Source organism: Barbus barbus (genome assembly GCF_936440315.1).
Source record: "Barbus barbus genome assembly, chromosome: 4".
Lineage (NCBI taxonomy): Eukaryota > Metazoa > Chordata > Actinopteri > Cypriniformes > Cyprinidae > Barbus > Barbus barbus.
The window spans coordinates 22299455-22325973 of record NC_136732.1 but is presented as its reverse complement, the minus strand read 5'-3'; the positions used below and the strand labels follow the sequence as shown (position 1 = coordinate 22325973).

The 26519-nt window shown below is 37.0% G+C and overlaps 2 protein-coding genes across 4 annotated transcripts in view; both read right to left on the bottom strand.

Moving 5' to 3' along the window:
* Positions 1–805, bottom strand: part of LOC306869043 (inactive rhomboid protein 1-like) — a 56825-nt gene extending 56020 nt beyond the window's left edge. For 2 of the 3 annotated variants that reach the window (XM_079415612.1, XM_079415614.1), the window contains exon 1: positions 403–805. The gene's annotated coding sequence lies outside the window, so the exon portion shown is untranslated. The remainder of the gene's footprint in view (positions 1–402) is intronic. The other variant, XM_079415613.1, reaches the window with a different exon arrangement.
* Positions 1–26519, bottom strand: part of LOC306869044 (vascular cell adhesion protein 1-like) — a 709597-nt gene that overhangs the window by 325295 nt on the left and 357783 nt on the right. The gene's annotated exons all lie outside the window — the stretch shown is intronic.

Below are 26519 nucleotides of genomic sequence, written 5' to 3'. Positions count from 1 at the left end.
AACTGCAGCGTTTGACAGTCATATCAGACCTGCAAAAGCAGCAAAAGGTTAGTGATATAACTGGATACAGCGATGAAGTATATATCAAGTAAACTGGACCGCATATATAACGTAGGCAGAACACGGAACAGCACGCGCACCTCCGCGACATGCCAACGTCTCGTGATTAAAAAACACTCCGCTAACGTCAACTTAAAGTAAGCTTTACACACCCTTAAAATAATTCACAGTTGAAATACCCGAACATATTGCAATGATACTGTCAGAAACGTGTATATATTCTTTAAAACTGTACGATGCGCTATAATACTAACACATAGATGCATCGATTTGATCTCACGACTCACCGGCGTATATTAACAGCAAAAACAGAAAATTAAACGTTACAAAATGATCACCTACCCTTATTCGATTCACCTGCACTTCAGGAAAAATGTTAACCGGGAAATCTCTGTGAAATATCAATGGTGTATAGCCTGTATTTATTTCATTTTGTCCAACGTGAAGAATAAACAGCTGCAGATGTCAGAGTCTCCCAGTCTTGAGGCTCTCGGTGATAAAAATCCAATGTTAAGACATTGTAGAGCAGTTGATATGATTGTTCCCACGCAGCAGCGAGTACATTCCCACGCACGCACGCGCGACACACGGAGAGAGAAACGATCGGCTCGGGTAAGTTTAGTTTTGGTCTGCCGGTAATTCAGTTTCATAGACCTGGAGCCCCGCCTGCGTCGACCGAGACTCGCACACACACACTGGGAGGAGCAGAGACTCGTACAGTGTGTGTGCGTCTCTCTCCCTGTGTGTGTGTGTGTGTGTGTGTGTGTGCACAGCCATGACTAAGCAGGGAAGTCTTCAGCAGGGTCTGTAGAAGACACACACAGATTTTGTTATAATTTCCTCTCAGCTGTTATTACTAGTTGGGTACTAGTTTAGTTACTGTATGGGTTTAATATCAACAAACAGCCTGCTGTGTTTGTGACAGAAACTAATTTAGATAAGGAGATGTGCATGAGCATATGATCAGAAGTTCAGACCTCATGACACACTTGTGAAATTACACTGTATGCTTTCTTTCTTTCTAATAGAAAACAGACTATTTTATTTATTTTAATGAATATTACTATAACCTACTAATAGGCTACTATTTTGGCTATTTTTCATTATATAAACTGTAAAGTTAAAAAATATGCTTCATGTGGTAACATAAATTGCCTGATTTAAAAAATATATATTATTTTACAAGAGTTCATTCCGGTCCCACAGCATTGCAGGATCCTATAGTGAAAGTGAAAGTGAAGTGACATACGACCAAGTATGGTGACCCATACTCAGAATTCGTGCTCTGCATTTTAACCCATCCAAAGTGCACACACACAGCAGTGGGCAGCCAGTTGGGGGTTTGGTGCCTTGCTCAAGGGCACCTCAGTCGTGGTATTGAGGGTGGAGAGAGCGCTGTACATTCACTCCCCCCACCTACAATTCCTGCCAGCCCAAGACTCGAGCCCGCAACCTTTAGATTACGAGGCCGACTCTCTAACCATTAGGCCACGACTTCCCCTAAAAAGCATAAACAACAACCCAAATACGAAATAAAACAGTTACCAAATAAGCATATGTCCTATTCTGTGTACTAAACTCCTGAAACATTGGTGCCTCATACAGTCATGGCCAAAAATATCGGCACCCTTGATAAATATGAACAAAGAGGGCTGTGAAAATTAATCTGCATTGTTAATCCTTTTGATCTTTTATTTTAAAAATTCACAAAAATCTAACCTTTCATTGGAGAATAAGAATTTTAAACGGGGGGGGGGGGGGTAATCATTATGAAATAAATGTTTTTCTCTATTACACATTGGCCACAATTAACAGCACCCTTTTATTCAATACTTTTTGAAACCTCCATTTGCCAAAATAACAGCTCTAAATTTTCTCCTATAATGTCTGATGAGGTTAGAGAACACCTGACAAGAGATCAGAGACCATTCCTTCATCCAGAATCACTCCAGATCCTTCAGATTCACAGCTCCATGACGGTGCTTCTTCTCTTCAGTTCACCTCACTCATTTTCTACAGGGTTCAGATCAGAGGATGGGAATGGCCATAGCAGAAGCTTGGTTTTGTGCCCAGTGACCCATTTTTGTGTTGTTTTTGAGGTCTGTGTTTGGAGTATTGTCTGGTTGGAAGATCCAAACATGGCCCATTATAAGATTTCTAACAGAGTCAATCACTTGTTGATTTTTTATCTGTTGGTATTTGATAGAATCCATGATCCATGTGTCTAAACAAGATGTCCAGGACCTCCAGCAGAAATATTGTCCCACAACATCAAAAATACAGCAGTATATTATCATTGTACACATGGGGTACTTTTTATCCGTGTGTTCACCAAACCCATCTTGAGTGTTTGCTGCTAAAAAGCTCATTTTTTTATTTCATCTGACCATAGAAGCCAGTCCCATTTGAAGTTCCAGTCGTGTCTGATAACTGAATATGCTGGAGTTTGTTTTTGGATGAGTGAGGAGAATTTTTCTTGAAACCCTCCCAAACAACATGTGATGATGTAGGGTAAACGTACCTATTAAGCTCAGTTCCATTTTTGAGATCAGATTTTAAAAAGAAAAAATAATGTACTATCCTACTTGATGTCTTAACTAATTGATATGTTTGTTACTATAAACCTCCTATAATTCCAAGTCAATCAGATCATTGCACACTGAGATATGAGTCTCCATGTGTTCACTCTGTCTGCCAGCCATTTTAAAAGATGTCTAAAAACTTTCACCAAATGAGGAGCCCCTTAAATGTGCATTATTTTTTTTTAGATGTTTAAGCCTTTTATTTTGGGTTCAGACTTTTGCATATTATAACCTGGAACTTGGATGTGGGAAATAATTACAGTTAGATCCAAAAGATAGTTTTAGCAACACAGCGCTGATGCTACAGAGCACCGTTAGCTGACTAGCTGTATAAGATTGTGTGCTACGCTAACATATTACTTCACAGGCATTACTGGCTTGTACTTTTACATCCATAATATTATACACTGACAGTTTATTTCTGTGCCTGTGCACTGTAAAAAATAAATACTGTAACATTTTGAAGAAACGCTACTGAAAAACCTGTTAATATGTTAACAGTGAGTTCCTGTACTATATGCAGGGAAAACTGTAAAAAATCTAACCATACATTTCATGTAATTTTACAGTAAAATGCTGTTAATTGTACAGTTTTTATAAGTAAAAATAACAAATCAATGTATAATTTAGTCAAAAACTGTAAACTGATATTCCCAGAATTTCCTGCGTGACACTCCACATTTGAAAGTATTTTGTTGAAATAATCATGTTTTTTAATAGTTTTTGTTATAAGTTATGTACATTTGGGCTTTATGTTACATCTTCTGTTGTTTAATGAAAGTTTATTGCATTATTTAAGTATCATGTGTGCTACCATGATGGTGTTTTGTGTTTGCATAAATGACTCTATGCACCTTCTATATATTAGTATATACTTCTGCTTGTGGTGAAGCTGCCTGTGATGAGCTTTGATTCTTCATGTGGCTTTCTCTTTTACCACCTGCATTATTATGGTGGTTGTCAGTATTTTAAAGGTACAAAACAGATTTTAATAGCAGTGTGTGTTGTTGAATTTAGTGGTTTACATTCAAATTTCCCTGTGTAAATTCTACAGTTTTGTTCTGTAAATGTGTTTTCTGTATTTTTTACAAAATTATTCTGGTAACCAGAGCTGCCAAAATTATTTTGTAAAAACTACAGAATTTGTTTTTTACAGTGTGGTTTTACAGTGCTGTAATTTTGAAAGATTTTATATTATTGTAAGGTGAGCTTAAAGGGTACACTACTATGAAAATCGCACCGCTTCAGTGTGGCATCAATAAGAAAAAGTATCATTTCATAGATATTGTTAATAATAGTTGTTCATATTAAAATATGTATCAACGTAATACATGACCTAGACTATTTATTTAGGAAAAATCCTGTCATTTTAATAAATATTACATGAAATATATAAAAAATTGTTGCTGCTCCAATTAAGCTCAGTGTGCTCTCTTTAAGCTCTTCCACATTGTAAATACTTCATAAACAGACTTTAAATATTAACTGATGGTTGTCACTTTAAGTTAAGGTAATTGATTTTCTATGGATTCTGTCAACTCAAATGTGCAGACTGGCTCTGATCTTTGGCAACTAGCATCAACTTTTCCAGACTGTACATCTGTGGAAAATCAGGGGAAAAATCGTGTAGTATTCTCCAGCCTTAAGAGACTATAGAGAAGTTGACATCCATTTAAAAAGAGGTTTCATAATGAGGCTAGTTTCTGTGTTCATCCCCATGAATTATATGTTTTATTGGTTTGTTTTATTTGATTTGTGAATGTGTTACTTAGCTGAACGTGGACTAGTATAGATGCAATGTGCTTAGATGACACTTCACTATGAATATATAACTGATTGACTTGAATGCCTTGTTGCTTGATTTTAGTGTTCTGTTTTTTTGTGATTTACTTTGTACCTTCAAAAATTTACCCATTAAGCACAACCAGACTTTTTTAATTGTATGATGTATATCTTAATTGAAATGCTTGTCATCTAAAATAAAATAAAAAAAAATTGTGAGATATTATTTTATTTTAACATAACTTTTTGTACTGAAACCAATATCTTGTGCACTAAAAATGTCTCGATGTAGATTTTGGTGAGCTTAATAGGTACGTTTACCCTAGTTGCTGTTTGACAAATTTTTTTTAGGGTTTTCTGACCCCGAGACTCAACTATTTTCTGCAATTCTCCAGCTGTGGTCCTTGGAGAGTCTTTAGCCACTCAAACTCTCCTCCTCACCGTGCATTAGGACGATATAGACACACGTCCTCTTCCAGGTAGTTTCGTAACATTTTCTGTTTATTGGAAATTCTTAGTTATTGCCCTGATGGTGGAAATGGGAATTTATGCTGCTCTAGCTCTTTTCTTAAAGCCACTTCACTAATTTGTGAAGCTCAATTATCTTTTGCTGCACATCAGAAATATATTCTTTGTTTTTTCTCATTGTGATGGATGATTAAGGGAATTTAGGCTTTGTTTTTCCTCCTATTTATATTTCTGTGAAACAGGAAGCCATGGCTGGATAATTTCATGTTCATAATCACCCTGGAGTGCTCAGAATTGTGAATATGAATGGGAATATACTTCAGAGATATTTTACTCATAAGAATTTCTAAGGGTGCCAATAATTGTGTCCAATGTGTATTTGAGAAAAACATTTATTTCATAATGATATTTGCCCCCATTTTAAATTCTTATTATCCAATGAAAGATGAGATTTTTCTGATTTTTTTAAATAAAATATCAAAAGGATTAAAAATGCAGATTAATATAATTTTGCCTAATTTGATTATATTTACCAAGGGTGCCGATATTTTTGGCCATGACTGTATATTAGAGCAGTCATTGCAATTTATGAAAGAAATCAATTAAATCTGTAAGTGTGTGTGAAAAAAATTCAGATGTAACCCCTTTGTAATCGTTAACATTTTTATAACTGTAAATTAATTACACATTTTTTTTCTCAGTAACTGTTACTGAATTACATTTATTTTGCAATTAAATTACATATAGTTACATGTAACTAGTTACTTTCCAACACTGCGTACTGCATACTGCTTCATGTACATTTTTCTTTTTTTTAAACTTACAGTACATATAATATTCCAAAATAGCCTTTTTTCCCCTAAGACAGGCCAGTACTGTTTCTTTCAGGCACCCGTCCAGACTCATTTACAAGTCTAATACATTGTTTCTGCAGTGTATTGGCATGTTACACACCTCATTTCACTGGGAGTTTTTCACAAAGTACTCACAGCACTGTGAAAGTAAATGTAACAACATGCTTTGTCATTCCTAACTACTCACTATGAAAGTCACCCAGATAGAAATATAAAATCAGATGAGGGTTTATTTTGAAAAAGTATGGGCTGGATTTAAAGCGATTTATAGATATGAAACTACATGCACTAGCCACACACTATCTTCACTGAATGTTTTAGTGAATGATTAATCAGGGGAGCATTACTGAAATACACACTCTAGTTACCTTAAATTTGTCAAGAATGCAAGTACTGATACATGAAACCATAACAAGAAGAAAGTAAGGTGAGACGTATTTGTAGTTGCCTTGATGTGTCTGTTTGGAAAAGGTCCATTCTCTCAGTTCTTAAACAGCAAAATGAGGCAGAGATGGCATTAATTCTGGACAGCAAGTTCCTCCTCAAGTACAGAGTTCAAACTCAGGACAAAGAGACTGCATTGACATGCATAGCATTCCATTTTCTCATTCGACATTGTTCAGATTCTTCCCGTATTTATCTTCGGGGACTTTCCAGGGTGGCTGTAAGGCTTGTGTGTTCAGTTATTCACATGGCCTTTGACCTGATTTGTCTGTCCACATAAAATCAAGAAGAATATGTTTGTAAAGGACATTTCAAATATGTATCTTGATATGATCAGTGCCTGCTTCAACATTAGGGACGACATAACTTTTATTGCTTAGGGTTAAGTTCTTTAATAATACTGTACAGGAGTGATTTTCATCAATTTATACAGAAAACATAACTAATTGTTGCTGCATATTAGTGCTTTTGAAGTACATATATAATACCAAAGTACCATTAGTTGTTTTCCAGCACAAAAAGCTTATTTATGGTGTACAACTGGAAAGGTTTAGTTTCTGAAAGGCTCTGGATTCAAATGGTGATGACAAGTGCAGGATCCAGGTAGGTTTCTCAGGATATTGCAGTTTGGCATGAGTTTCTACTCCGCTCCTGGACGAAGAAGATGCTCTCATGGTGACTTTGTCATTTTTCTGCCCTACTGAGCCTTTATTATATCAGCAGGTCCATCAACAAATACTAAGCCTCTGACGAACTTAAAAAATGTTTGGGTTTTAGAGGCAAACACTGGGTTCAGGCCAGCCAGTCAATGTGACAAGCAAGTTAATGCAGTTTAGCTTTGGTACCACAGAGAGCAACCTTTCTTGTGCTGCCAGTGGATGACAGATCATATTCTACTACATTACAAGCAGTTACGTTCATAGTGAGTGAGAACTGGATTACAGCTTTAAAGTGCATATTGCAGGTTAATTTTTTTTTCAAATAAATATTTAACCTTGTACGAACATACCACATGAACCGTTAATGCAGGATTTTAAAATGTTTTGCAAGACACGAGGGCACAAATTTAGATAAAAAAGTGATGCTTTCCTGGACATTTCTCAAAAACCGCTTTTTTTCAACATCGCGTCACATTACGTCACGTAAGGGAGTCGTGTGCCGCACTCTGCTTTGAGCGCGCGCGAGTCAGTGTGTTCTCGGTAGTTATTTTTATTTCAATTTATCATTGTCATGGTAAATTATTGTGTTTTTACTCCAGCCTGTCAGGACATCGAGTCCACAGGTTTCCTAACAAGAAATAGGACGGTATCTTCCGGGCCTCGGTGCGTTAGTGCAGCTGAAGAGACTGGACTTCACTAATGCATCTGCTTCAAACACCGCCGTGGTGTGTAACTTAACAGATGTGATGAGGCCAAGTGGAAAAGCATGGTCAGCAGTGAATGTGATCATGTCCACTACACCTGCTCCTCTCTCCAGATCCCTCCAGAGGATCAACAAGATGAGGCTGTTGGTGTGAATCTAGCACAGCCTTCACCATTTAACACACTTTATCAACACATTGGTATGATACCCAGACTGAAAGATTGTTAAATGTTTTTAAATGGGTCAGATGGTATTTCTTTTGGTAGTATATGTTTGGTACATCTACATATATATATATATATATATATATATATATATATATTAACAGTTTAATGTTGTGTTTTGAGTTGGGTATTAACAGTGCTATGAAATAATATTTATGTTTAAGTGCTGTATAAATAAAACTGAATTGAATTGAAGTCCTCCTTCCTCTGTAAACTATCTTCTAATGGCTGACACAACACATGCGCCATAGGCCCAGCGGACAGCTTGTCTCTATGCTGTCATTATTGATTGTGTTATACCAATAGCATCAAAAAGTGTTACTTATAGGTAGGTAGTCATGACCTAAATAGAGTTAACTTGTAATTGAGAATCAAAATTATTCAGACTGTTTTAATATTAAAATCTTTAACAATGTATTTCATGTATACAAGTATTTAGCTTAAATGATTTCTGCCCTAAAACATGTGTCTGCTGGCCTGGAGAGGTCTATGCTTTCCTCGCATTTCCCACACAAGCACCTATGAATCAAAAACGTGTTTATCTCTCTCTCCTGCGGTGATAAGAAACCACTATCACGTAACGTGTCGGATATTAACGAGTGTGACACGCCTGATCAACGCTTATTAGTTTCTATTACTGGTAGTATCAATACTAGCATTGCTATTGCCTGACTACATTAGCTAACGTGTGTATATCTGTAAGCTAACACTGATCTCTCACCAAACTCCTGCCCTGTTCTCCTCACATCAACTCAATTTATCTTCTCTGACCGTTGTTCTGTCTAATCCTGGCCTGTCCTGCTCTCTTGGCTGCATAGCAGGCTCATAATTTTATCTGTGGTCCGTCATACGAATGTAAATACACATTTAAAATTTCCTCAGCGTCCGAACTGTCATTGCGATCCATTGTTTCCCTGTGGTTTAAATGGACTGCTCTCCCTTTTGATGCGTCACTTCCAGTTTTGGCGCGTTTCAGATGCGGAAGTAAAATTCTCTCACAAAAACGACTCCAGAAGCCTTAATAGCGTATTTTAAAGTATATTTTAAAGAAAATCTAGTTCCTACAGTATTTTTCTATACATCGACTCACTGGAGTCTCTAACCTACAATATGCCCTTTAAAACTCACAATAAAAATGTGTCACCTGCAACAGAGAACAATACTAATATACTGGTGACCATGTCATGTTTAGACTGCCAATGCTTTTGGATGTCATGACCACATTGTCACAGGAGACATTTTGCACCAATGTACTTTATATGGCTTTCAAATGTCATTTGTGCTTGTGTGCATTCAATCATGGTCTTCAAAGCTCATTATTATACGAAGTCAAAAGTTATTGGGTCTTGTGCACAATTCAATTTTAGAAGATCTTTTACAAAAGGAGAAAGACTTTGAGCTGAAATTATTTTTCTCACTCAAAGCTATGATATGGCTTTAGATTACTTGTATAGACCTATACATTTTTTTTCTCTTTTGAACTTGGTAGTATAAATCACCTTCCTTTTTTGTATGGAAAAGAGCAGCTTGGACATTCAGATAAAAATATCCTTTTGTGTTTTTGAGTAAACGATAACATTTTCTTTTTCGGACTAAACTAAATATTGCTGAACAAAAATAACACAGACAAAACCCAAATATATGACCCCACAACACTCATTGTGATGTAGGAGGCCCACGGGGAACATCTGATTGCTCTACCATGGGCCAGTAGTAACGAATAGATTCTGAAATACTCCTATGCGTCACAGAAGAGGCAGAGGGAGGCTTGAGGCCAGGGCATGGCCTCCGATTAGACTCCTGTAGTGAAGCTGGGAGAGCACTCAAGCCCTGCTGAAACCCCATCAATCAGTCCCAGATAAAAGACCTGAGCGCAGGACCTGTGTTCAACAGAGGAACACAGAGTCATACGAGCCATAAAGGATTTCCTCTGGTGTTAACCATCCAGAAAACTGCAGGACAAAATCTCAGTTTTGAAGCGTTCAAAAAGGTTACGGCTGGCCTTGGGTTACCAAGGGCAAAAAGACAGCAGATATGGAGAGGGACAACTCTATATTCTTCAGACATCCACACAATACTTCAAGGATTGAAAAAAGGGCAGATGCATTTGACAAAAGCAGACTGGCAGCTTCCTTTTTACTTGACTTTTTAATAGCAGACCACAAAATAAAAATGACAAAACATGAACTCCTTTTTCTCATGCTCTCCTTCTGTTGTGCCAAGCACAACATAATAATCAAGTATTAGTCTCAGTTTAATCAACATAATTGAGACTGAAAATCTTGACTTAAAAAAATAACAAAAATCAACACCAGAACTTATTATAAAAATGTTGGTAACACTTTACAATACGGTGACACTAATATGCATTAATTCATGCTTAACAAATGCACAGATAATCATGAGTAAATGTTAAATGTGTAATAAAGTATTAATTCCCTAATGACATATATTAACTAATAGTGTAAATTCATATGTTAATTACCACAATGGGTTTAAGCATGCATTTCAACTTCTAGTTTTCTGCTTTAATTAATCATTAGCTAATGATTTACATGGGTATCATTATGGTGTGACTTTACTTTTTGAGGTACATGACTAACTAACTAATTCAAAATCTATAACCACAATGACATTACTTAACAATTAGTTAATAGTTATGTGCCTCAACAAGTAAAGTCATAATGATACCTTAGCAAATCATTAGCTAATGATTAATTAAAGCAGACAACTGGAAGTTTAAAGGCATGGCTTCGACCCAATGTGGTAATTAACATATGAATTTACTTCATTAGTTAATAAAATAAGTTATTAGGTAATTAATACATTGACACATTTAACTGATAACAATTTGTTACTTAATCTTTGAATCATATCGAATGTTCGTTAGTTGCTGATGCAGTAATCGTTAATAAATGGTTTAGTTCTTCATGAGTTATACATTAACTCATGATTATTTGTGGATTAGTTAAGCATTATTTAATGCATATTTGTGCACCCGTATCTGTTGTCACTTGCATGCATGCTAATTGTGGTATTAGATATAGGCTAACAATCTTCAGAATCTGTTTCTGGTCACTGTAAGTGTAAGAAGAAGAAAAAAAAGTTGTTTATTTCTGGATTCTGGGAGTCTGGCCCTGCAGTCCCTCAGAAACTCTGCTGATGCAACAGCCTCTGGTCCACTTCAGTCACATGTTACTTCCCTAGCACACCACTGGCATGAAACCATGCCATTATCGTAAAGCTGCAATCAAACACAATTACAGCTATTTACTTTCCACAGTCACCGTTTTGTCTAACCAAACCTCATAATCCACATTTTTTTGAATATGAATTCATCATGAATGTTATGGCCAGCAAATGTGTATTTTGTAGAACACAAATTAAATGGATCTCACCCCAAAATGAAAATTATGTCATCATTTATTCACCCTATTTATTCAGTGGAAACCAAGATATTTTAAACTGGTTTTGCCCATGGTGCCCAATACATTTCCCCATGGACCACTGACTCAATGTATGGACAGAATCACTGAGACATTGTTTGTTTCCAAAAATATCTATACAAGAGAAAAATGTACACATGATTTGGACGCTATGAGGGTATAAAGACATAGAATAATATTTTAATTTTTTAGCCTTATCTTAGCCTCTTGGTATAAAAGAATTCTGCACATACGTTGCACTGTGCTATTTGAACAACAGATTAAGATGGAAATGGGGGAAATGTGTCAGTTAAACAGACCTCTTTCTTCAGTGAGATAAGAAGAGGACCAGTAAAGTCCAGACTGCTCTGTCTTCTGGCTTAATTGCAGATGTCTAATGGGAGAGCTTCAGACTGTGGACAAGGAGGCAGTTATCAGAAGCATAACACAGCATGTCCAGAAAGAGAGGCCTTTTTTGTGTCAAGGCACATTCTGTGGTCAATCAATACGTATTATGTAAATAATACAGTGTGTAAATAATCTTCTACAGCAGCATGTCAGAAGAGTCCAGGAGTAGAAAAAGGATTTTGTTCAGCCCAGAAATAAGGGAAGAATGATTTTGGTTCCCCAACGAACCTTTCATGGCTCGTTTCCACCGAGCGGTTCGGTTCAGTACAGTATGCAATTATGTCCGTTTCCATTGTCAGAAGTTGTGAATGGTACCAAAATAGCAAACAGTACTGTACCACTTTTTTGTACCCTTCCATTGGGTACCTAGCACAGCAAAGGGTACCAAAAGGGTGGAGCAAATCTCACTGCAGAACGTTGATTGGTTGACTAGAATCATCACTTTTGCGTGATACAAGAGGATAAAGCTTCTCCTTCACTCGTTCCGCTCTGCTGTCCATGAGTGTTGGGCTTATTTACATCAGAGTGCGCAAACACAAAAATGTGTTCAGTGTATTTTATCATTTTATATTTTCACACAATCACAAAACCCGCATAATTTTCTAAATATTACTATTATTGTGTCATGAAATGTAGTTTTAAGAGTTTTTCAGGCAAGAATGTAGTTGTTTAAAACTCAAATCTGCGGTTTATTTATAAAGATAGCACCTATTTGAAAATTTGCTATCATTATGGATGTAGTACTCGGACAGAGTGGCAGATAATTAAACAGGTATTTATTGACAGACTAAGAGCAATAGGGAGTAGAACAGATAAGTGGTGATTCTTGGATTCTTCGGAGATCTGGAGGAACGTTAACTTGGATATCTTTTCTTGACAGGAGACAAGGAACAGGAGCTGGACACACACCTCACCCAAACGGCAGACGAGGATGGAACTCGGGAGCAGACAGACTTGGGATCGCTGGAAGACACACTTGGGATGAAACACAGCAGGTAAGTAGACAAGACGGTAAGTATCAGGCATAGAGAATAGATTGCAATTGTAGTCCTCTTCATAGGAACGAATAACGTAGTAGGGTAGTAACGAGACCGGACACTGGAGTGCTGTGAAGTGTGTGTATTTGTAGCCGTGTTGATGAGTGAACAGATGACGTGCAGGTGTGCTCAATCAATGGCTAGGTGAAACCAGGTGCGTGAGTGCATCGTGACTGGTGGAGAACAGACAGATCCGTGACAGCTATGCCGATTTCAGAGCTCCAGGCGATCACTGGGCACTCAGTGCTCATGTATCCGCCTAGAGCAGCCTTACGCTTGGCTAGTCCTTCCGACATTTCCACTGGCTCTGATGTCTCTGTAGTGAAACATTGAGATACAAGTCATTTTGGGTATATTTAACAGGCATTCGTGGTCTCATGAATCTATTATTTGTTCCTGGTCATATTGTTTTGGCTGAGCACAAAGTTATGTTTAACTTTATATATTTATTTTGAACTTTACCGTAGTACAGCGCTGACTTTGTAGCATACGTTTGAATGAATTGTTTGCTTTGTCTTTATTTCCTCTTATATTAGCCTCTCATACGTTGTACTTATACTTTTATAATGGCTATTATTGTTCATTAAAACTTTTAACAAAAAGAGGCAGAGTTGTGCTTATTGTCGCGGTTTATCGTTGACCACTACTTTCCAGCATACAGCATGCCTATCAAGTAAGCATACTGTTGGCAGTGGAAACGCAAGCTGGCTCAGAGTGTTTGGTCCCAAATCGTACCGTACTATACTGTACTGACCCATACCACTCGTTGGAAACTAGCCATTAGTGAACAGTTCTTAAAACAATGCATGTCATTCAACTCTAGATGGCACAGGTTGATGGGTTGATAATGCAAACTGATGATATTCACAGTGTTAAACTACTTGACACAAGTTGATTGGTTCATGTCGCATACACAGCCAATGAGCTTACTGCTTTACATTTAAATGGCTGGTTAGCATTTACGAGAGCAGTTCGCAGCATGCTTTTAGATTTTCTCTGAAACCCTCCACCTCCCCAGCTCCACCTGTAAAGATTTGCTATGGTTTATTTTATACGCTATTTGTGCAGCAGCAGTGTGTCTTAAATACTCACAGAACTGCATGGGCATATGTATTGGCAGTAGCAAGTTCCTGTACTTGCTATGCAGCAGCAGCACCAATAATCTACAACAACAGCATTAACCAACAGCAGCAGCAATTCAATGTAGCAGTAGCATAGCAGATCTATTCCGCCAAATCGATCTAGACCAAATACATTAACATTGCCATATCCATGCTAAAAATTTTTGAGAGTTGTCATGATAGAAATGTCTTTTTCCTTATTGAAGAACATTTTAATCTAAGGAACCTTTTTCAACAAAGAAACTTTTGTCATATGGAAAGGTTCCATGATTGTAAAAGGTTCTTGGACCAGAACACCTCATTCTTCACAGAAGACATGTGGCACGGTCACACAAAAACACGTTAATACCGCTCAATATATTAAGATGGTTTTATCTCTATATATTTGAGTTTTAATGGTTTTACATGTTGTCTTAGCCATTTTAATCCTCTTATTCATTTGAATTGTAGCATGTACTTGTAATGAACAGAATGTTACTGTGGTTTGGTGTAGACACTAATATAGTTATTGTTATCTTTATAGTTATCATTCTTGGTCTGAACAGGCCTTTTTTGGAAATGTATAGAAGAATGAGGTTTCACTTTGCATTTAAAAATATCACCACAGGGATATAAAAAATTACATCTGAGGAAATAATAACAGAATTTACATTTCTGAATGAACTGTGAACTGTTTAAAGAAGAAGAACAGACATCATAAGATAAGGAAAGTCATTTTCTCCTTTCTGGTCATGTTCACCTCATATTTCTGTACAATGTTTGACCCCACATTCTTGAAATAGCTTTTATCCCCTTTCCATTAGGAGCCCCCCGCAGATGAATGAATAATCATGAGTGTGTCTGCCAGCTGTTTGGCTTTCAGAGCAGGACCACATGAGCTGTGAAACCCACCCTTAGAGTATCCCGAGTGATCCCGCCTTCTCCCAACCGAAGAGTCCCCTACCCAACACTTGACACCTTCCCACACAACACCGCCAGGGTCCCTTTAAACATTAATGAGCTTTAAATTACGACGGGTTTAATTAAAGAAATTGAGTTTGACTGGGGAGAGATATTTCCCTGGAGGGACCTTTCATCCCTCTTCCTTAACTGGCTTTCAGTTAAGAGTATTTGCCAAGTACAGTTATCCCACAATGCCAGGTGGTGGTAGTGAGAAAGAATAAACACTATCTTTTGGCATGATGACCTGGAACAAAGTGGGAATATTATGGCAGTGTACACATCAATACGGATCCTAATTTTGTCTCCTTTTTATTACAGCTTAACAAAAATGTATACAACAGTAATAAAAAGGCTGGGAGCATAACTGAACAAAACTAGAAGAAAACACAGAGGCTGTGGAAGATTTCATGCTGTGTTCTTATTTTGAAAGCCACAGAATTTCATACCTACTCCATCAATGTGGAGAGCAGATCCTTTATCAGTTAGTATGAACCTTACCAAAGGAAAGCAGTTAGAAACTACACCAGGCTCTTAAAGAGGTGAAGTGTGCAATTTTTACTTTACTTACTTTACTTTTAGTCATTTAGCAGACGCTTTTATCCAAAGCGAATTACAAATAAGAAAAAGTGACTAAAACTAAAAGTTAACACTCTGATTTTTGTGCCACAAGTAGCTCTAAATGGATTTGCAAAAAAGTAATGATTGTTCCAAACAGGTTTCCCAAAAGCTACTAAAGTCCCTTCTGAAGGAAGCAAAGGTTTGGTGCAATTTTCCATATTTTTTCTTTTATATACAGTATTTGTATTCAGTGTTTGAAATAATAGGAATAATACACTGCCTGGCCCAAAAGTTTGCCGTTTTGATTTTAAAAAGTAAATACTTAAGATTTTAGGATTTAATCATTTTTGCAGTGATTAATATGTTTCTGGCGAGTTGTATGTTTTGAAACAATTCATTTAACCTTAATGGAAGTTTGTAGTAAGTAATTTCTACATGAAGTGAAGTAATTTCATTTGGAAGGCGTACACATGTCCGGGATGACAGTGTAAAGATTCATTGGATTCATTAGTGGTTCAGTGAGCATGAGGAACTATTTTTATGTATGAACTGGCCACCACAGAGTCCTGACCTTAACCCCAATGAAAGTTTTTAGAATGTGCAGGAGTCGACATTACAGCATGGTTCGACTTTCCCATTGTCAATACAAGATCTCGGCCAATAATTAATATAGCTCTTAATGGAAATAAATGTTGTGACATTGCATAACAATGCCACAACAAAAGCACAATGTTAGCAAAGCTAAAGGTGGTCCAATGAAATATTACTGTGTGCAACTTTGTTTTGGACAGGCAGTGAATATTGCACATTGCAACAGTTTGTATAACTGAATGATTTTAATACTTCAAAAAGTTGTGAAAAATCTAAGTTTTAGTTTAAAGCAGACAGCAGAGAATAGACGGGCATGTGAATCTTACTTGGGTTGTGCAAGTGTTTGCTCGAGTTCCCAAGGCATAGTTGCAACGATCAACAACCCATTACGATGCTCTCATATTGAACTAGTCACACAAGCAAGCCACTTGAGGAAAGACAATAAGAGGGAGGCAAAGCAGTAAACTCTATTTCAGGTGTTTTTGTTTACCAGGATGGTTTTGCTGTTGATATAACTATATATTACCAAGTTGAGCAAAGAATTGGTGGTATTTAAAACTTTTTTGGTTTGTTTGTTTGCATTGAGGTTAAAATAGCATTGTCAGATTTGTGATATTACTTTTTATGTAATGTTAAACAACAAACACTACTGTTCAGTTTCAAAGTTGTAATGCTTTCTTTGCCTAGAACAAACTAAATATATGTTGGCTATATCATTTTCAGTTTTTAAATATATTTAAATACAATTTAAAATGATTTTACACAATTTATCGAGCAACCCTACATAGTATGCATTTTGCTTTCTACTGTGATTCAGCAGGCCGAGTTACAGTAATTTGTTAAGAGATGCCAATGGAAAGCATTTTGATCACAATTTTGAATAATTTGTAAGATGAAATCTCCTAATGAACTTGAATTGTTAAAAAACATGTTTTTTCATGGTAAGGGGTTGGGTTGTACTTTTCTGTACGACCAACCCAACCTGGATTTCACCATCTCATACAAATTATGGCAACTTGGCCATAAATATTGGTGGTCATGTGTTCAAGTATTCAAATATCTGACATCTGTCTAAAGTCAGCAAGTTGCAGAGGCATTAAAGATATTTAATTTACCATTTTTGCAGCATAGCTAAAATCTGACACAACTGAACAAATTTCTACTGCCGCATTGTTTATCTCCCCATTTCCCTTGTGAAGTAACAGAGACGCTCAACCAAGAAGAAGATATATTAGACAGAGTATTATTTCAGGAGTCTGTGACAATTTTTGAATCAGAAATGAGCTGTTGGAAAGGAAACGCAAAAAAAATGTGATGAGTTAGAGAGCGATACATGAGTAAGACAGCGAGCAGGTGGCGGAGGGAGAGACAGAAGGCAAGGGAAAACTGTATGAAGGAAAAGCGCCAAAGAAACTATGGAGGCTCTGATTAGTAATGCCTGGATCCACATGTCAGCTGACAAAGATATCAGGTTAAATTTAGCAGAGGTTCTGTGAGGCAAACAGAGTATGCCAGAGAAAACAACACTCCCACCATCTCCATTATTTGACCTCATATTTCAACCACAATTTGTTTGAACTTATTTAGCCAGAGGCTGGAGTAGCTTTACAACACTGCTTAAAGTTTAAAACCATTTCCATTTGTCACAAAAGGAAGAGGTTTGCCCAAAGGAAATAGCATCTGCTGGATGCACATATCTTCCTTTATAAGCAGGATGTCAAGTGCTTTGTTTCACGGAGGCTCATGCAGAAGCTTTTTTCACTTTCATCCATTTATTTTCCCTTTATTAATTGCTGCTCATAAGACATTTGTACATTCCCTGTCCACTGTCAGTAGTAAATGTTTTTCCCTAAAGGCATAAAAATGTAAATTCTGTCGTCATTTACTCATCCTCGTTCCAAACCTGTATGACTTTCTTTCTTCCACTGAATAATAAAAGAGAATGACTTGTCATTCTTTTCAATGCAGTTAGTCCCTATGGGGACAAAGGCTTTCAAACTTTAAACAGCCACAAAAGTACCATAAAAGTAAAAAGGTCAATATGACTCACGTGCTAGTCATTTGATAGCTTTCTATGACAAAAAGACCACATTTTTTTATTCACTGATAGTCTTCCCCTCAAGTGAGCTGTTAACCGCTGTGACTGGATCACTGAGTCAGTGAGATGAACTTGAGACACAGATCAGTCAGATTTGTGAATGAATCATTCACAGCAGTTTTGTGAACTAACAAATTCATTGAAATGTTCTGACTCAAAAGAACAATACAGTAATGAATCAGACATCTCTACTTTGGTCATGAACGATTTAAGCAGAGGTTAAATTTGCTTAAATTTCTAATGTGTTATTTCACAGAGCTAATAGTTTTGGGTGACCTACATCTTGGCCGGCTGCAGGATGGTGCACAGAACAATGAGGTCGATATGGATGCAAGCCATGCATGATTTAGAAGTAACACTAAAAATTATTTCCCGCTGTCCCCCTGTGAACACAGTGCTAGACAGGTGCTGCTGTGAAACTGGAGAGGGAAACAGTCTGAAAATCTGCATATAATTACCACATGAATGTCATGTAAACAGACACCTGCAACATCAAGTTCAAGTTTTCCTTTCCTAACAGTCAAAAATATACACAAAGAAATAAACAATTATGTAGTGCTGAATAGCTGTTTTCTTTATTAAAATATTCATCAATGTTTGGTAGACCCTATTTTTAATTACATACAATTTACCAAGTTTCATTACATAAACTTAGTTAGACTCGCCTACTAAAATGTTTCATTTAAAAAGTAACCAATTACACTACCATTCAAAAATTTGGGGTGGAATCAGCAAAAGTAGGCTATTTATTTGTTGCTAATAATTTTCTTCATCAAGGATGCATTTATCTGTGCAGAGCATGCATTCTAACAGTCAGTTTATGAAGATATTCAGCTGAAGTTTCACTTCCCACATTTGTTCATACACTCTAAAAATGCAGGGTTAAATACAACCCAGTGCTGGGTAAATACTGGACAGAACACATGCCGGGTTGTTTCCAACCAACAGTTGGGTTAAATGTTTAACCCAACCTTCTGGGCAGTAACCCAACCGCTGGGTCTAAACAACCCATTCGCTGGGTTCGTCCATATTTTACCCAGCACTGGCTTGTGTTTAACCCAGCATTTTTTAGAGTGTAGGGCATTTCCCACTTATCATAAACCACATTTATTCTTGTGAATCAAAGCTGAATTTTCAGCATGATTGCTGCAGTCTTCAGGGTCACACAAACCTTCAGAAATCATTCAAATATGTTGATTTGTTGCTCAAGAAACATTTCTTATTATCATCAGTGATGAAAACAATTCTTTCAATTAATAAGTAAATATACGAAAAAGAAAATAATTTTGAATAGAGATAGTGTATGTGCTAACTGAACTTTGATTGGTCCTGTTTACTTTTGGCATATATTTAACAATTTATAATGCCTGTACAGTCCTGACAATGGCAGAGCCACTCGGATTCAGAGTCTCAACAGAAAAACCAAAACCTACAATGCTTACCTAAACCTTCAGCGCTAGAGTTTTACAGCTTTGCAAGTGCTGGCATTTCCTTGAGGAAATGCAAATCTGGTTTTCGCTACAGTGCTGCTATAAAAACCCTTTACTGTTCTAGGATGCTATTATTATCTTACAAATAAATCTCACTGCTTCAGATTTATACAGAAAATAAATGGACAAGTGGATGGACTCCACTTGAAATGCTATCCATTCAAGAAATATCTTTTCCTGCACATTTAATCTGTACATATTTCCTTCTGTTTGTGCAGGTCAGGAGCAGTAGTGCACTCTAGTTTAGAGGAAACAATGAAACTCAGATCAAACAAGCCTATTTAGAGCAGTGTAAAAACACCGAAAAATAAGTCTTTCTACCTGCTTCTTAAAGTGACAGCTCAGTGTGGAGGGGCTGATGACTCATACTGCAGTAATAAGCAGCGAGTTTCATTGAAGCGTGACAGTGGAGAGCATCCATCTGCGTGTCACAGGCATGTCCTGCTGCCGTTGCTGAAGAGCTGGGGCTGAGCTGTCTGTGCCAGTCATCTCATCACTTGGTGATGATTGAAGTCTTTGCCAGATCATCTCATGACATGTACGCAAGACCAAAGCCAAAGCATCCCAACAATGGGTTCAGCCAAAGCACCGAATACATGACAACCATCATTAAAGCATCTCTGTCAGGCCACTTTGTATCTCTGGCCCTGCTTTGGCTCATCAGACAGACGCGGTCATGATGCCAACTGGCCCTCGGAGCACATACACCCTGATCAGCAGACAACAAGCATCCCAGTGCAACACTTCAGCACATACTGAGATACTGTTACACATATGTTCGTCATTGTTCTCTAAATAGATGTGCAATATGCTACATCTTAACTTTTGGCATAAATGACACTCTCTTGAAAAGCTATGTATCATTCTCGCATACAATGCCGTTCAAAAGTCAGGTTGTTGTTATTGTTTTAAGAATGAATACCTTCAGAAAGGTTATCAAAACAATTTAGTAATGATTCTTTAAAAAATAAGTTATTTTGAACATTTAAAAATACAGTCAAAACTGGTTTGTATGTCTTTGTTTTATTAAAATATATATTAATACATTTTTATTTTCCGTGATAGTAATTTCTGTCATTTTCAGCATCACTTTCAGTAAATTAAACTTTAAATGTGTTAAATTACTCAATTCGTGCAAATTATTCAACAAATGTTTTGTTAGTAAACTCTAAACTGTGATATATTCTTTCTAATGTGGTGATTTGCTGCTTGGGAAACTTTTTATTATTAGCACAGTTGCAAATGGTGGCGCTGCTTAATGGAGTGTGGAAAGGCAATACAGTGTCTTTTTCAATTACTGTCTTGCAAAGCCTTCAGTATACTTGCATTTATTACCAGTCACAAGAAAAACGCTTCTTTAGAAACTCATCAGTCTACTGTTCTGTTGAACGAACTGTTGTCTTGAAAGAAGAGAGCAAACTGGATATAAGCAGCACAAACCGTATGGATGGTCCAGATTCACAGCAAGATGACTAGTAACCTATATAAGCTCACACAGGTGATCAGAGACCCTTGGCATCTTTCTTCTGGTGTTTTAGAAAAGCCTCTTTAACATCTTTCTTTTAACGTCATCTCTTTAAGTTATAACTGTGACCTTAATTGTATTTAGTGTCTTAAAGGGGTCATGTGATGCTTTTTTTAAAGATCATTATTTTGTGTATTTGGTGTAACAGAATATGTCAACGTGATCTCATGATAATTCGTATGTATTTTACGTAAAATGTGGTTCTATAAGACGTACATTAACTTACGTTTTTACAGGCACGATAACGTACAATACTGACGTATTTTCAGCATCTAAACGTACAAATATTTACGTATTTGTAGCATTTAAACGTACAAACTTACGTATTGACGACATCTAAAAATGAATCCTTATGAATATTGAAATTGCGGCATTAATTTTATTTTTAGTTGTCATATCAATTGTTTCCAGTTGCATCATTACATTGTTTAACTTACTCGTTTTGTTGTGATTTCTGTTGCCAGCTGGTTTCCAATAATAGGCCTACATAATGTTAAACAAGACTTCAATTCAAACCCTAAAATAAATAACATTTGAAATCGTTTAACCTTTACTTGTAATGTAATGTTTACTCGGTTTGCCATGGGCCACAAAAAGCGTTTTCTCTGACATGCTGTGACTGACAATAGAGCTATTAAAAACAGCAAAACCTCAACATAATTACGAAATGAAACAATGTTATTCGTGCACTGTGCTCCAGATCTTCAGAATCCATACAACTGCGAGGAACAGACCCAAATCCAAGCCTTTATTCTGCGATCTTCATCTCCATCCCGAGCAGCGAGTCCAGCGACCGTTAACAGAAAAGTTCGTCACAGATTGCGACATGCAGTGTTTCTGGTGGGGTGTGTTTGAATAATGCGAGCACGCGCGCGCCTTCATGAGTTCATTCATTGAGAGCGAGTCAGCGAGAGGCTCAGCAAATAATCTGGATAATATTTTCAGCGATTAACAACATCAATTCTGCTCTGCACCTCACACAAACCGGCTTTTGGTAGTGCTTTTGACATTTTTGCAATTAATAAATGATTGTAATTGCATTTTTCTATTGTCATGTTTTTCTTATACTGTAGATATATAGCTATGTTTAGGTTTAGATGTAGGAGTGGGATTAGCGACTATAAAAACATTTCTAATGCTATATTGTTGATAAAATGGTTATTTCCCTGCATATTTCGGTCAATTGCGTTTATATCATTTTATATTTGCTATAAAATGGGTAGGTTTAGGTTTGAGGGTAGGTTGGGGTCTAAAATCTAAATTGCTTGTTAATAAAATTATAAAAATGCATATTCATTGTAAAAATGGGTAGATTTAGGTTTGGGGGTAGGTTGAGTGCTTAGAAAAGCAGAAAAGCGCTATATAAATGTAATTAATTATTATTATTATTATTATAATTAAGGGGTCTAAAAATCTGAATCGCTTACTGATAAAATTATAAATGCATGATACGAATATCTTAATGATATAAAAGATACGTTTTTTAGCTAAAAATACGATTTGTAAATACGAAATACGATACGATTTTAAAAATCGATTTGTACGTTATAAACGTTGAAATATGTCTAAATTGTACGTTTTGGCATCAATAAAAACGTACAAAAATTTACGTTTTGTGCTTGTAAATGTTACGTATTAATACCTACGTATAAACACGAGACCAGGCTGAATATGTTGACATGCTTTAATGTTCAAAAAACACATTATTTTTCAAATACTTTACATTATTGTAGGTCCACTATCGTTTTCTACAAAATCCCTCCTTCCGACAAGTGCAGTCTGCTCTGATTGGCCAACTGGCACAGTGCATTGTGATTGGCCGGATACCGCAAGCACTCGTTGGAAATGTAACGCCCCTTTCCATAATTGCGAGCTTCAGCTTTCAAAATAAATGTAAAGACAGTTAATATTGTCCTTAGTTTTACCATCAGTTCAAGCCCAAGAGGGGAACAGAGACAAACACAGTGATGATGCTCGTATGTGTTTGCACACAAGCCGCGATTAAGACAGCTGACTCCACTGTGATGTGACCCTGCCTCTCTCTCTCTCTCACACACACACACACACACGACACGCTAAACTCTGCATTTGAACAGTCAATAGCAAATACTTAAAGCAAATAATAACAAAACATACTTACAGTCGCTGATTCAGAAGCATCAGATTATCATAGCAAAGTCAGAATTACCTCCTCTCCTAGGTTCACGAAACGGTCGTCCATAAAATGCGTTGCTGTTTTGTTTTAAGTAATCTTAGTGATTCCTAAATGCATCTACTTTCAGAAGACCAAATAAAGTGCTTTTGCTTTCGCCTAGAAACACACAGCTTCTCCCTGACATGACTTCATCAACACTACTGCAGTTACTGAAACCACGCCTTCTTTCTTTGCGTCAACATTTGAGCGGCATTACGCAAATATTTCCACATCGTGACGTAGACATGTGGGGGCGTGTTTGAATGAGGCGTTTTAGGGGGGGTGTGGCAGACTCTTAACTTTGATAAAGAATATCTCTTTGGTTTTGAGACTTTAGTCTTTGCAACTTCAGGGATCTTATCTATGGATCTTACCTTAAAGGGGGAGGTGTTGCTACAATTTATAGCAATATTCTCAGTATTTCTCAGAGGGCAGGCTTTAAGTATAACTCGTTTGAAGTTATGGTGCTGCGTATAACATTATCTAGAGAAACACGTGTTAGTGATAAATCCCCTGTGATGTTTGTACTGGCTACTGTATACAGGCCACCAGGGCACCACACAGACTTTATTAAAGAATTTGCTGATTTTCTATCTGAGTTAGTACTGGCTGCAGATAAAGTCTTAATTGTTGGCGATTTTAATATCCATGTCGATAATGCAAAAGATGCATTAGGATCAGCATTCATAAACATTCTGAACTCTATTGGGGTTAGACAACACGTTTCCGGACCTAGTCATTGTCGAAATCATATTCTAGATTTAATACTGTCACATGCAATTGATTGTTAGTGGTGTTGAAATTCTGCAGCAAAGCAATGATATCTCAGATCATTATCTAGTCTTGTGTAAAGCCATATAGCTAAAACTGTAAATTCTACACCTTGTTACAAGTATGGTAGAACCATCAACTCTACCACAAAAGACTGCTTTGTAAGTAATCTTCCTGATTTATCTCAATTCCTCAGCATATCCAATAGCTCAGAACAACTTGATGATGTAACAGAAACTATGGACTCTCTCTTATCTAGCACTTTAGATACAGTTGCTCCTTTATGCTTAAGGAAGATCAAAGAAAACAGTCTGACTCTGTGTTTCTTTCTTATTCTGTTTCCCAGTCCGTGTCCGGATCAGATGGTGGATCGGCGCCGGGAGATGATCGTCGGCGGAGGCCGGGACACCTGGATGAGCCCCGGGGACATATCCCCAGTGAAGACCTCGACTTAAATGCAATAAGTGAAAGTGATGTGGTACGACCAAGTATGGTGACCCATACTAGGAATTTGTGCTCTGCATGTAACCCATCCAAAGTGCACACACACACAGCAGTGAACACACAAACCCGGAGCTGCGGCGCCCGGGGAGCAGTTGGGGGTTCGGTGCCTTGCTCAAGGGCACCTCAGTCGTGGTATTGAGGGTGGAGAGAGCGCTGGACATTCACTCCCCCCACCTACAATCCCTGCCGGCCCGAGACTCGAACCCGCAACCTTTGGATTACAAGTCTGACTCTCTAACCATTAGGCCACGGCTTCCTCAATAAAACTAAAACTAAAAGAAAATAACTAGAAATATAATAAAATACCTAACTACATAATACTATTATTGTTAGAAATTTAATACAAAATTATATTTAAATATTCAAAATTATATTTAAATATAAAATAGAAATAAATACATTTAAAATTATAATTAAAACAATAAGTAAACAATAAATAAACAATTATCTCCTGGCCAGAGGAGAACTGGCCCCACAACTAAGCCTGGTTTCTCCCAAGGTTTTTTTTTTCTCCATTCTGTCACAGAGGGAGTTTTGGTTCCTTGCCGCTGTCGCCTCTGGCTTGCTCAGTTGGGGACACTTAATTTCTAGTGATTATCGTCAATTTGATTAAGCAGACACTATTTAAACTAAACTGATCTAGACAATGACATCTCTGAACTCAATAATGAAATGCCTTAACTGAAAATTGAGTGTTTAATCTTATTTTTATACATTACTGACACTATCCTCCAATTTGATAATGTTAAGTGCTTTGACACAATCTGTATTGTTAAAAGCGCTATATAAATAAAGGTGACTTGACTTGACTATGCACAAACAGCTTGTAACACTCCAAAGAGATAGGAAAACTTGAAATTGCATCATATAACCCCTTTAAGGATTGTTCTGCAGGTGAAGGTGCAATAACTGTTTATGGTTCTTTGAACAAGCTTGAAAAGCATGTTTTTTACAGATTTAATTTTAAAATACAGTATCCTGAAAAAGGGATGTTTCTTTTTTGCTGAGTTTATATGGGAAGTGAGAAGTAGCCTATACATGATGACAATGACACCTGTGAGAAACTTCAGCTGAATATCTTATTACACTGACCGCTAGAATGCACAGATGAATGCATGCTTGGTTAAGAAAAACGTTAACACTAAAATAAATACTATTCAAAAACATAAACATGTCACTCATTCCTAACTGAGCTAAAAACTTTATGCAGATTCATTATAAAGGAGACTGTAGTGCAAATCACAATCTTGAGTGAGATCTTGGAGGTGCAGCTTCTGGCAGATTGCCACAGCACCATAAAAATGAGCCATGAGGGTATTTCACCTTGGAATGTTTATAGCATTCTTGAATTACTTAAACATATTGATTTACACACTGGCAGCTAACAGTGTGCCACTTTCTATTTCTGCCACCATTACGCATCAGAGCAGCAATGTGTGAGCATGCAGATCTCAGTGGCTTCCAGATCTGTGACCTGCTGGGAGACTTACCTAACCATACAAGCAGGCAACACTCAAACACATACATCAGCCTTAAGTGAACGTTGTGACCACTAATTAGACACTGATGAATTGAGTTTGGATACCACGTCAAGCAAGGAGGGTCTCCTGCTTATGCAATGGTCACATTGTCAGCACTGACAAGTTAAAGCTGTTGTTTATGTTTTTGCAGCACTGGAAGGCTCTCCGAAATGATGACTGTACATTAGTAATAGTTCACTCAAAAATGAAAATTTACTCACCTTCAGGCCATCCAAGATGTAGATGAATTTGTTTCTTCATTAGTACAGATTTGGAGAAATTTAGCATTACGTCACTTGCTCGTCAATGGATCCTCTGCAGTGGATGGGTGCCGTCAGAATGAGAGTCCAAACATCTGATAAAAACATCACAATAATCCACACATAATCCACAAGCTGCAAAACTATTCTAGACAAATATGTCAGTGGATTTTGATGTGAGAGGACAACAGAGGATATTTCAATGGAGGAAGCATTGTTATGGATTATGGACTCGTATTTTGGCCAGAAACGATAGTTTACAGTTAAAACTTCTTAAGGATGGATTTATTTCTTACAAA